Source organism: Pecten maximus, chromosome 14 (assembly GCF_902652985.1).
Source record: "Pecten maximus chromosome 14, xPecMax1.1, whole genome shotgun sequence".
NCBI classification, from domain to species: Eukaryota; Metazoa; Mollusca; class Bivalvia; order Pectinida; family Pectinidae; genus Pecten; species Pecten maximus.
Genome location: NC_047028.1, coordinates 12052069 through 12065462, shown reverse-complemented (window position 1 = coordinate 12065462; position 13394 = coordinate 12052069). Strand labels below are relative to the sequence as shown.

Genomic DNA, 13394 nt, shown 5'->3' with positions numbered 1-13394 from the left:
TATATTCTGCGCTTTCAATTTAACATGTTGTATCAGTTCATGATGATCATGATGATCAGATTTTGTGATATATAAAGTATACACATCTATAATAGATAACTGTTAGACGATTGATAAATATATTTAATAAAATTTATTTATATCATCAGTTTAACTTTATAAAACTCGTCCCAAATACCAGGTATCATTAATCATAATATCCAACCACTAATACAGTCAGTCATCACTAATACAGTCAGTCATCACTAATACAGTCAGTCATCACTAATACAGTCAGTCATCACTAATCCTGTCAGTCATCACTAATACAGTCAGTCATCACTAATACAGTCAGTCATCACTAATCCTGTCAGTCATCACTAATACAGTCAGTCATCACTAATACAGTCAGTCATCACTAATCCTGTCAGTCATCACTAATACAGTCAGTCATCACTAATACAGTCAGTCATCACTAATACAGTCAGTCATCACTTATCCTGTCAGTCATCACTAATACAGTCACTCATCACTGATACAGTCGGTCATCAATAATCCTGTCAGCCATCACTAATCCAGTCAGTCATCAATAATACAGTCAGCCATCACTAATACAGTCAGTCATCACTAATACAGTCAGTCATCACTAATCCGGTCAGTCATCACTAATACAGTCAGTCATCACTAATACAGTCAGTCATCACTAATCCTGTCAGTCATCACTAATCCAGTCAGTCATCACTAATACAGTCAGTCATCACTAATCCTGTCAGTCATCACTAATACAGTCAGTCATCACTAATCCAGTCAGTCATCACTAATCCAGTCAGTCATCACTAATACAGTCAGTCATCAATAATCCTGTCAGTCATCACTAATACAGTCAGTCATCACTAATCCAGTCAGTCATCACTAATACAGTCAGTCATCACTAATCCAGTCAGTCATCACTAATACAGTCAGTCATCACTAATCCAGTCAGTCATCACTAATACAGTCAGTCATCACGAATACAGTCAGTCATCACTAATCCAGTCAGTCATCACTAATACAGTCAGTCATCACTAATCCAGTCAGTCATCACTAATACAGTCAGTCATCACGAATACAGTCAGTCATCACTAATACAGTCAGTCATCACTAATCCAGTCAGTCATCACTAATACAGTCAGTCATCACTAATCCAGTCAGTCATCACTAATACAGTCAGTCATCACGAATACAGTCAGTCATCACTAATACAGTCAGTCATCACTAATCCAGTCAGTCATCACTAATACAGTCAGTCATCACGAATACAGTCAGTCATCACTAATACTGTCAGTCATCACTAATCCAGTCAGTCATCACTAATACAGTCAGTCAGCACTAATCCTGTCAGTCATCACTAATACAGTCAGTCATCACTAATCCTGTCAGTCATCACTAATACAGTCAGTCATCACTGATACAGTCAGTCATCACTAATACAGTCAGTCATTACTAATCCAGTCAGTCATCACTAATACAGTCAGTCATCACTAATCCAGTCAGTCATCACTAATACAGTCAGTCATCACGAATACAGTCAGTCATCACTAATACAGTCAGTCATCACTAATCCAGTCAGTCATCACTAACACAGTCAGTCATCACTAATCCTGTCAGTCATCACTAATACAGTCAGTCATCACTAACACAGTCAGTCATCACTAATACAGTCAGTCATCACTAATACAGTCAGTCATCACTAATCCAGTCAGTCATCGCTAATACAGTCAGTCATCACTAATACAGTCAGTCATCACTAATACAGTCAGTCATCACTAATCCAGTCAGTCATCACTGATCCAGTCAGTCATCACTAATACTGTCAGTCATCACTAATACAGTCAGTCATCACTAATACAGTCAGTCATCACTAATACAGTCAGTCATCACTAATACTGTCAGTCATCACTAATACAGTCAGTCATCACTAATACAGTCAGTCATCACTAATACAGTCAGTCATCACTAACACAGTCAGTCATCACTAATCCAGTAAGTCATCACTAATACAGTCAGTCATCACTAATACAGTCAGTCATCACTAATACAGTCAGTCATTACTAATACAGTCAGTCATCACTAATACAGTAAGTCATCACTAATCCTGTCAGTCATCACTAATACAGTAAGTCATCACTAATACAGTCAGTCATCACTAATACAGTCAGTCATCACTAATCCAGTAAGTCATCACTAATCCAGTCAGTCATCACTAATCCAGTCAGTCATCACTAATACAGTCAGTCATCACTAATACAGTCAGCCATCACTAATACAGTCAGTTATCACTAATACAGTCAGTCATCACTAATCCTGTCAGTCATCACTAATACAGTAAGTCATCACTAATACAGTCAGTCATCACTAATCCTGTCAGTCATCACTAATACAGTCAGTCATCACTAATACAGTCAGTCATCACTAATACAGTAAGTCATCACTAACACAGTCAGTCATCACTAATCCAGTCAGTCATCACTAATCCAGTCAGTCATCACTAATACAGTCAGTCATCACTAATCCTGTCAGCCATCACTAATACAGTCAGTTATCACTAATACAGTCAGTCATCACTAATCCTGTCAGTCATCACTAATACAGTAAGTCATCACTAATACAGTCAGTCATCACTAATCCTGTCAGTCATCACTAATACAGTAAGTCATCACTAATACAGTCAGTCATCACTAATACAGTCAGTCATCACTAATCCTGTCAGTCATCACTAATACAGTCAGTCATCACTAATCCTGTCAGTCATCACTAATCCAGTCAGTCATCACTAATACAGTCAGTCATAAATAATACAGTCAGTCATCACTCCAGTCAGTCATCACTAATCCAGTCAGTCATCACTAATACAGTCAGTCATCACTAATACAGTCAGTCATCACTAATCCTGTCAATCATCACTAATACAGTCAGTCATCACTAATAGAGTCAGTCATCACTAATAGAGTCAGTCATCACTAATCCAGTAAGTCATCACTAATCCAGTCAGTCATCACTAATCCTGTCAGTCATCACTAATCCTGTCAGTCATCACTAATCCAGTAAGTCATCACTAATCCTGTCAGTCATCACTAATCCTGTCAGTCATCACTACTCCTGTCAGTCATCACTAATCCTGTCAGTCATCACTAATACAGTCAGTCATCAGTGATACAGTCAGGCATCACTAATCCTGTCAGTCATCACTAATCCTGTCAGTCATCACTAATACAGTCAGTCATCACTAATACAGTCAGTCATCACTAATACAGTCAGTCATCACTAATACAGTCAGTCATCACTAATACAGTCAGTCATCACTAATACAGTCAGTCATCACTAATCCTGTCAGTCATCACTAATACAGTCAGTCATCACTACTCCTGTCAGTCATCACTAATACAGTCAGTCATCACTAATACAGTCAGTCATCACTAATACAGTCAGTCATCACTAATCCAGTCAGTCATCACTAATACAGTCAGTCATCACTAACACAGTCAGTCATCACTAACACAGTCAGTCATCACTAATACAGTCAGTCATCACTAATACAGTCAGTCATCACTAACACAGTCAGTCATCACTAATACAGTCAGTCATCACTAATACAGTCAGTCATCACTAATACAGTCAGTCATCACTAATCCAGTCAGTCATCACTAATACAGTCAGTCATCACTAACACAGTCAGTCATCACTAACACAGTCAGTCATCACTAATACAGTCAGTCATCACTAATACAGTCAGTCATCACTAACACAGTCAGTCATCACTAATACAGTCAGTCATCACTAACACAGTCAGTCATCACTAACACAGTCAGTCATCACTAATCCAGTCAGTCATCACTAATCCTGTCAGTCATCATTAATACAGTCAGTCATCACTAATACAGTCAGGCATCACTAATACAGTCAGTCATCACTAATACAGTCAGTCATCACTAACACAGTCAGTCATCACTAACACAGTCAGTCATCACTAACACAGTCAGTCATCACTAACACAGTCAGTCATCACTAACACAGTCAGTCATCACTAACACAGTCAGTCATCACTAATACAGTCAGTCATCACTAATACAGTCAGTCATCACTAATCCTGTCAGTCATCACTTATCCTGTCAGTCATCACTAATACAGTCAGTCATCACTAATACAGTCAGTCATCACTAATCCTGTCAGTCATCACTTATCCTGTCAGTCATCACTAATACAGTCAGTCATCACTAATACAGTCAGTCATCACTAATACAGTCAGTCATCACTAATACAGTCAGTCATCACTAACACAGTCAGTCATCACTAATACAGTCAGTCATCACTAATACAGTCAGTCATCACTAATCCTGTCAGTCATCACTTATCCTGTCAGTCATCACTAATACAGTCAGTCATCACTAATACAGTCAGTCATCACTAATCCTGTCAGTCATCACTTATCCTGTCAGTCATCACTAATACAGTCAGTCATCACTAATACAGTCAGTCATCACTAATCCAGTCAGTCATCACTAATACAGTCAGTCATCACTAATACAGTCAGTCATCACTAATACAGTCAGTCATCACTAATCCTGTCAGTCATCACTAATACAGTCAGTCATCACTAACACAGTCAGTCATCACTAATACAGTCAGTCATCACTAACACAGTCAGTCATCACTAATCCTGTCAGTCATCACTAATACAGTCAGTCATCACTAACACAGTCAGTCATCACTAATGCAGTCAGTCATCACTAACACAGTCAGTCATCACTAATCCTGTCAGTCATCACTAATACAGTCAGTCATCACTAACACAGTCAGTCATCACTAATACAGTCAGTCATCACTAATCCAGTCAGTCATCACTAATACAGTCAGTCATCACTAATACAGTCAGTCATCACTAATACAGTCAGTCATCACTAATCCTGTCAGTCATCACTAATACAGTCAGTCATCACTAATCCTGTCAGTCATCACTAATCCAGTCAGTCATCACTAATACAGTCAGTCATAAATAATACAGTCAGTCATCACTCCAGTCAGTCATCACTAATCCAGTCAGTCATCACTAATACAGTCAGTCATCACTAATACAGTCAGTCATCACTAATCCTGTCAATCATCACTAATACAGTCAGTCATCACTAATAGAGTCAGTCATCACTAATAGAGTCAGTCATCACTAATCCAGTAAGTCATCACTAATCCAGTCAGTCATCACTAATCCTGTCAGTCATCACTAATCCTGTCAGTCATCACTAATCCAGTAAGTCATCACTAATCCTGTCAGTCATCACTAATCCTGTCAGTCATCACTACTCCTGTCAGTCATCACTAATCCTGTCAGTCATCACTAATACAGTCAGTCATCAGTGATACAGTCAGGCATCACTAATCCTGTCAGTCATCACTAATCCTGTCAGTCATCACTAATACAGTCAGTCATCACTAATACAGTCAGTCATCACTAATACAGTCAGTCATCACTAATACAGTCAGTCATCACTAATACAGTCAGTCATCACTAATCCTGTCAGTCATCATTTATCCTGTCAGTCATCACTAATACAGTCAGTCATCACTAATACAGTCAGTCATCACTAATCCAGTCAGTCATCACTAATACAGTCAGTCATCACTAATACAGTCAGTCATCACTAATACAGTCAGTCATCACTAATACAGTCAGTCATCACTAACACAGTCAGTCATCACTAATCCTGTCAGTCATCACTTATCCTGTCAGTCATCACTAATACAGTCAGTCATCACTAATACAGTCAGTCATCACTAATCCAGTCAGTCATCACTAATACAGTCAGTCATCACTAATACAGTCAGTCATCACTAATACAGTCAGTCATCACTAATCCTGTCAGTCATCACTAATACAGTCAGTCATCACTAACACAGTCAGTCATCACTAATACAGTCAGTCATCACTAACACAGTCAGTCATCACTAATCCTGTCAGTCATCACTAATACAGTCAGTCATCACTAACACAGTCAGTCATCACTAATGCAGTCAGTCATCACTAATACAGTCAGTCATCACTAATACAGTCAGTCATCACTAACACAGTCAGTCATCACTAACACAGTCAGTCATCACTAATACAGTCAGTCATCACTAATACAGTCAGTCATCACTAACACAGTCAGTCATCACTAATACAGTCAGTCATCACTAATCCTGTCAGTCATCACTAATACAGTCAGTCATCACTAATCCTGTCAGTCATCACTAATCCTGTCAGTCATCACTAATACAGTCAGTCATCACTAATACAGTCAGTCATCACTAATACAGTCAGTCATCACCAATCCTGTTGGAGTTTCAATGACATATTCCTCCCTTGCCTGTTCGGCTGTTTCTCTATTATCCGGCTACGTTATGTGACGGAGTGTGTCGGAATAACGAGACTGTGGTTATGTACACTATATGTTATAAACTATAAATGTTTGTTTTTTTATTTCATACATCTAGTATTCCGTGTTCGTATATCTATGTTCTTTACCGTAATGGGATAAACAGCTAATTCCGCTCGTGTCACCTCGTTTGCTATCATAACATCATGTCTTGCTCGTTTCGTTCCTAACTCCTCGTTCGTTACCGTTATCGCTGACTTTACGAGAGGAGAGAGTTTATTCGCCAGCATGAAAACAAGAAAAAAGGCAGTAAAAAATGGCAATAAATGCATCAGAATCTCTGGAAAATGAATTGAAAAGGATTGCTGTTTGGTGCCCTCAGGCAGTGAAACAACCTACCGCTCGATATCCGTCCGTTCAATGCCTTTTTCACGTGCATGAATTATGCTGGTGTCGTGTAGAATGTCCAAGAACTATTTCTGCTTCCAGCTTCCTTCATTGTCTGCTTTTCTAAAACGTTCTCTATTTGCGGAAATGAAATTTTCGGTGCCGAAAATGGCGGATCTAAACATCTAGAAAAGCAAAGAAAACCGATGAAAAGACATTGTTTACTTTCAATAACTGGAGTCCCTGGCTCAGCTGTCGATGGCGGGAAACCAAGGGTAGGTGTTCACTTAGGCGCCATATTGCAATGGCTTGAAATTAATTTGGACTTAGAAGGATAAAAGGCAGCCTAACAACTTCACTTCAAGCGAATAAAGGCGAAGATCGACCTTGCCTGAACAAATCTGTTTTCAAAAGGACCCAAGCTGAAGCACGGATGATTCCAAAGGTAGAAATCCTATCCTAATATTTGGCAGCCGGATCAATAAGGAAGTGTAACCACTCCGCTCCGGAGGTTAGAGAAAACCATTGTTGACATTAATGGACTGACACTTTTAGTGTATGGTCTCTGAGGAAAGATATTGGGAGGGTTGGGGATGAGAAGGGCAGGGGGCAGAAGGGGGAGGGTAGAAACGGCGGGAGATGGCCGGGGCGGAAGGGGACGGTGACCGGCAGGAGGAACACGTGTCTAAAAGCAAGCCACAGAACAAGTCATTTTGAATATTGGGAAACAAATTATACACCGGGTATTGTACATTGTATTGTAGACTCTATTTATCTTACAACATTAAAAAAAAGCTGAATCAACTTATATTAATCACTCTTGTTGGCCCGGATTGAAGCGCGCAAAGGGTCATACTTTGTGAGGAACCCGGATCACCCGGAGAAAATCCATATCTATCTTTCTATCTGTGGTCGGGCAGGTGACCCAATACTTTTCCTCGTCCGCTCGGGGAATCGAACCCCGGCCGCCTAGATGAAAGACAGGTGTGTTACCACTGTGCCATCGGACCATCCTATTGTATTTATACTACATAAATAATTGTGGCGATTAAGATTATTGTATTAAGATAAATTCTGATTTCCTTTTGATAAAACAGTATTTCTTTTACTTATTAATCACAGCGTGTACAAGTAACGAACAGCACAAATCAATCAATTATCTAATCGAGTATTTATAACTCTGAAATGTCAAATATCTATTGAATTCTCCTTTTATCGAGTAGTTAATTTGTTATTAAAAATTGGCCCGCTATTTTAGAAGTTGAATGTAAGACTAGAACAATACTTTTTATTCTAATCATTTAAAGACCAGCCTGATTCTAAGTTTTGAAATAGGACGGATGAGCTAATATACCAACACTTTTTAATCTTTACTTAGAGGCTGGTAGTCAGTCTGATTACATAAGGGATCAATATGAATTGAGTTGACACTCGTATCTTAAGGAGAATGTTGATATCAAACATGTATCTTTAGACTTATTGAAAGTTGAATTGGCTACACTATACACATATGCACAAAGGCAGTAATACATTTTGAAAAATAAAGATGTATACAGCAGACCGCGCACGCTTTAGTCGTATCGAGAACCTACACCAGACTGTACAAAAATTGATAGTGACGACAACATCAAAAATATTAACTATAGAAATAAGGTAACCTGGGTATGATTAAAGGATTGAGAGTATGAGAAATGGGGTCAGACAAAGGAGAGGTTTGTGTGTCAGGTCAAAGATTTAAAAAACAAAATTGTAATGGTTTTTGTATCTTTTTGTTTTGGTTTTTTGTTGTTTTGTTGTTGTTGTTTTTAAGCCAGGGCTACGGTGGCTGGGAACGGACATCATATAAATATGTTATTGTGTGGGAACGAATTCTTTTTGCGCTAGATTGAAATATTATTGCGTGGGAACGAAATATGATTGCGTTCGAACTAAATGTTGTTCTTATTTTGAAAAGTCGGGGCTACGGTGGCTGGGAACGGACATCACATAAGGGTCTGTTTTGTTACACGGATGAAGTATATTATTTAGTATCAACCTTACAGGATGATAAAAATGATTATTAAATTTTCCTAACAAAAGATTTTTCTGAAGATTTTCACAAAGATGTATTTTTATTTCTTTATAAGGAAATGAAGTTTTTCTGTGATTTTGAATATCACGTGATTCTGTGAGATTGTGTAGAATTACACAATAGTAATGTATTCGATTCTTTAAGTAAGTTTGATGACCTATTTCATTGTATAAATTGTTCACACTAGAATATTGAAATGCTTCTTTAAGACAGATCATTCTCAACTTGATTATTATGATTATGAAAGCACCATTAACTCACATGTCCAATGTATGCAGCACCTCTGTGTGATCATCTGTATCATACACATTGTACATATCTCCCTCCCCGAAGGCATCAGTTTAAAAACTTAAGTCAAATATATACAAAATGTACAGATTCACGTAGAAAATGACCAATGTATATATTCTGTATTATATATGTTAACCGTAGGTTAGCAGTTAAGAGTCTAGTCCCTGTGCACTGTTCCAGTATATATACATTGTATATATATAGTGACCTAATTAATATTCTGCCATTTGTGTTTGAGTGGACCTGGCCGTGTAGATACATGTAAGTGTATCGAGTGCACTGTCTGATGGGTATTTGTCTCTGGTTAATGGTAATGGGTACTTGCCTAGTTTCGTAGAAGGTATAGGCCTAGCTTGGAAGTAACTTACGCAAGACAAAAATAGGCGATAAGAACGTAAGGCATGCGTCAGTATATGGAAAGTGAAAGTACAGTTTAGCTATTTAAACTCGGACCTCTGTACCGTGTATAGTAGTTTACCACCGATAGCTTGACGCCAAAGCTAACCTCAGCATACACCAATACCACCACTGAAAACAACAAAACTATTTTGTACAATAACGGTACTAATTTACGTTTTAAACCAAGCGTCGTTGGCATGTTCTATAAATAAATCGCCGGCGACAGCGAGGAGCTCTGTTCTACAACACCGGTATATTGATCTGTGTTCCACGCGGTTAAAGTGACTATTTATTTAGTTTCTGAAATGTCTGACTGAATACCCTAAAGTTTACATAATAAAATGTTAACAGTAGAAATGACATGGTACATAAATCAACACCATATATGCCTATTCTTAGCCTAGCTGCTGTATGTCACGTGACATTGATATCTAGCGGTCCAGTTTTAAATACATTTATTGTTTGCTGAAGTAACATCCGCCAATACAGCCGTGATCGTATAGTGGTTAGTACTTCGCGTTGTGGCCGCGACAACCCAGGTTCGAATCCTGGTCACGGCAGCGAGCTGTGTCAGTCGCTGTTACGGCACGGTGGATTATTTTTTTTTTATTTTTAAATTTGTTTTGCATATACAAATGTAGCTATGCTTGTTTTTCATCTTTGCTGAAATTTCTGCACAATATTTTATATATTTTCAATTTATATATTACCTCTAGTAGTGAAGCATTATGAAAGCATAATACCGTATTCCCCCGAGCACCTGCTCCATATGAATAAATTCAATAATGATTATTGTAACCTAGCGATGGATATACACGGCAATACAGTTCATCATCATCATCATCATCATCATACACATACCATCTCATTCTATTACACATTACTACACAATACGAACTTTCTCCAATGACTGCCATAACCGTCAACTAACAACACTTAACTTGAAAATCAGACGGATAATACATTTAGTCACAAACATATCATGTATAAAAATCAACACGTGTGTGACCGCTACGCTCAAAATACGGAAATTTTATTTTACGTATACCAGGGGACGGGGGGAGGGGGTATATGTACAACACTTTATACGTTAGAGTTTAACTCCATGTTGATTATTTACACATACCGAACCAAAGTGCCTTATTATCTCCGAGTCTTCCGACTTATATATATCACGTAATATAGACACATTATAATAACAATGACATCATAAAAAGGTAGATAGATAAATATATGGCAGAAACAATACATAACTAATCAAGTTATTAAAAGTTATTAGAAGCTCTTTTGATCCCATTTTCAGTGAATAAGAAATCTTTTCTTTTTGGCATTCTGCATGAAAATTACCTTCCCAGTAATAGAGTAGATAATGAAATTATAATTACTATTAAACAATATATTTATAGAACTAGATGCTTACACAATTCATTAAACATTATTGCTCTTGTCAATATTATAAAAGATAATTACATGATTCAAAAATACATTGCAATTGGCAAAGGTGAAACAGCTAAATATAAATTTGAAAATGAGTGGAGGAAATGGGATAAATTAGTTAAACTATAATGTGTCATACTTTATTTTATCCATTGTTATATATTTCATTTTATATCCTTTTGTCGTTTTCTTAATTTGACAGTTTTTTTCTCATTGGCCGGGGGAAAAAAATGCTTTTAAATTATTATATGTTCCAGTATTGTTTGTTGCCTACATAGAGTTCCTCCATCTCGCCCAAACCTTTTCCTTCTTTTAGTTTCTCTTTCTCTCTTATACTTTCTCTCCTTTATCTTTTGTGATTACAGTCCTCTTTCTTAGTATAATCTCTAGTCACTTCCTCTTCTTTCTTTTTTTTTTACAAAATCAATGCAATGTACTTAATCATGATGTCACTTCGTTTTTCCCAATTGAAAGATAACAAAATACTGAAATTTCGATCCATGAATGTCTGTATGTTGTAACTTGTAAAATTTGCTGGTAAAAAGTGTTTGTGTAGGTTAGGTATTCGTATGTAAACAATCTTGATTGTGAAAATATACATGCTGATATCAATGTGTGTGAGGGTGTGTGGTGTGTGAGGGTGTTTTGTGGGGGGTGGGGTGGGGGGGGGGGGGGGGGGGACGTGCGTGTTCGAATATACATGCTATACATGCTTTTTGAAATATATATATAGGGGTACATGCATGGGAGGGTGGGTCTGTGTGTGTCTGGTGTATGTGTGTATGATGCTGTTTCATGTGTGTACTTCAATATAGCTTTTGTGAGCTGGGTGTTTTGTGTGTGTGAATTAGATGATTTGTAAGTATTTTGTTCCTATATTTCATGTATATGTGCACGTGTGAGCAAGCATAATATGAAAATATAATGTATATTGCATTGAAAAACTGAATAAAAAGATAATTACAAAAAAAAAAGTTATTAAAGAACAAAAGAAAATAACTTACGTCGACAAGACCAGATACCACCACATAAATATCCTTCATCTTACAAAACTCAACTCCACATCTCCTTTCTATCTTTATTCCGGTTTTCGTTATAATACAGTATCAGTAAAAATAATCTGTTGCGTGGAAATTTTGTATATTCACCCTTGCAACGGAAAGGACGTAAGTAAGCTGAATAACTTTGTCCAATCCATTCGCTTTTATCTGCAATAAAACTGATTTAAACTAAACTAAAGAATTTTTGCATCAGCTGCTTTGATTTATTTGACCATTTTTTTTAATTCTTTTGATATTTGTCCTTTAAATAATAGTATCACTTTAAACATGCTTGGCTTTTTAAAATAATAACATTTCTTACGTTTATCAGAATAGCATGGGTATTTATACGTACACATTCTTACGTACACCGTTAATTGTTTATAAAAAGTAGTACATGTATGTATTTTTAGATTGGATCACATGCCCAGCATCGCCTACCTATTATTCTGAATTATATTTTGTAAAAAAAAAAATGATTTATTTAATTAGCTGTGTGGTTTTTATAAATGAAGAAAATCTACAGGCATAATTTTGGTGAGTTATTTATTAAAAACGAAATCGACACCAAAAATGAATCAAATTCATTCCAATATTATTTTGATTAACATTTATCATACTCATTATTGTTCAACATTTTAATTAACTGTAGTTCTTGTAAATAAATTGATTTCATCATAATGGTGAAAGAGTACAATTCTTTTACGGTTCTTCTGTATCCGCCAATACAGCCGTGATCGTATAGTGGTTAGTACTTCGCGTTGTGGCCGCGACAACCCAGGTTCGAATCCTGGTCACGGCAGCGAGCTGTGTCAGTCGCTATTACGGCACGGCGGATTGATTTTTTAAATTTTATTTTACATAAAACGTTGTTTATATTTCATGTTTGTGGTAATTTTTCATAATATTTGATATATTTTTTATTTATAAATTACAATTAGTGAAGTATTATGAAAGCTGTCTTACATTGTGCCCTATAATGTATTGAATATAATTATATTTCAAAACAACGTAATAACAATAACTGTACTGGATTTACGTATGGTGTGTGTGTGTGTGTGTGGGAGGGGGGGGGGGGGGGGGGGGTGTATGTACAGCACGCTATATGCTTAAGATTTTTAACTCCATGTTAATTATTTCGTTACACATAACGATCCTCTCATAACAATGGCATGATAATAAAAGATGAATAGGTAGATAGATAATTACATGACAGAGACAATACAAAACTAATCAAGGTAATAAAGTATTAGTCGCTTATCAATCTAAACATGCTTGACTTTTTAAAATGATAACCTATCAAACATTTCTTACGTGTATCAGAATAACATGGGCATTTAAGCATAAAGTGAACTTCATCTTATTCTTTCGATTATTTTGTTATGCTCTGACGTCTGTATT

At 36.9% G+C, this 13394-nt stretch overlaps 2 non-coding genes across 2 annotated transcripts; both read left to right on the top strand.

Annotated features, from left to right (window-relative positions):
• The first annotated feature begins 10004 nt into the window (after positions 1-10004).
• Positions 10005-10076, top strand: Trnah-gug. The gene has a single exon. It is a non-coding gene; the product is annotated as a tRNA-His (tRNA).
• Positions 10077-12723: 2647 nt separating this feature from the next.
• On the top strand, positions 12724-12795 carry Trnah-gug. Its single transcript has one exon. It is a non-coding gene; the product is annotated as a tRNA-His (tRNA).
• Positions 12796-13394: the final 599 nt, after the last annotated feature.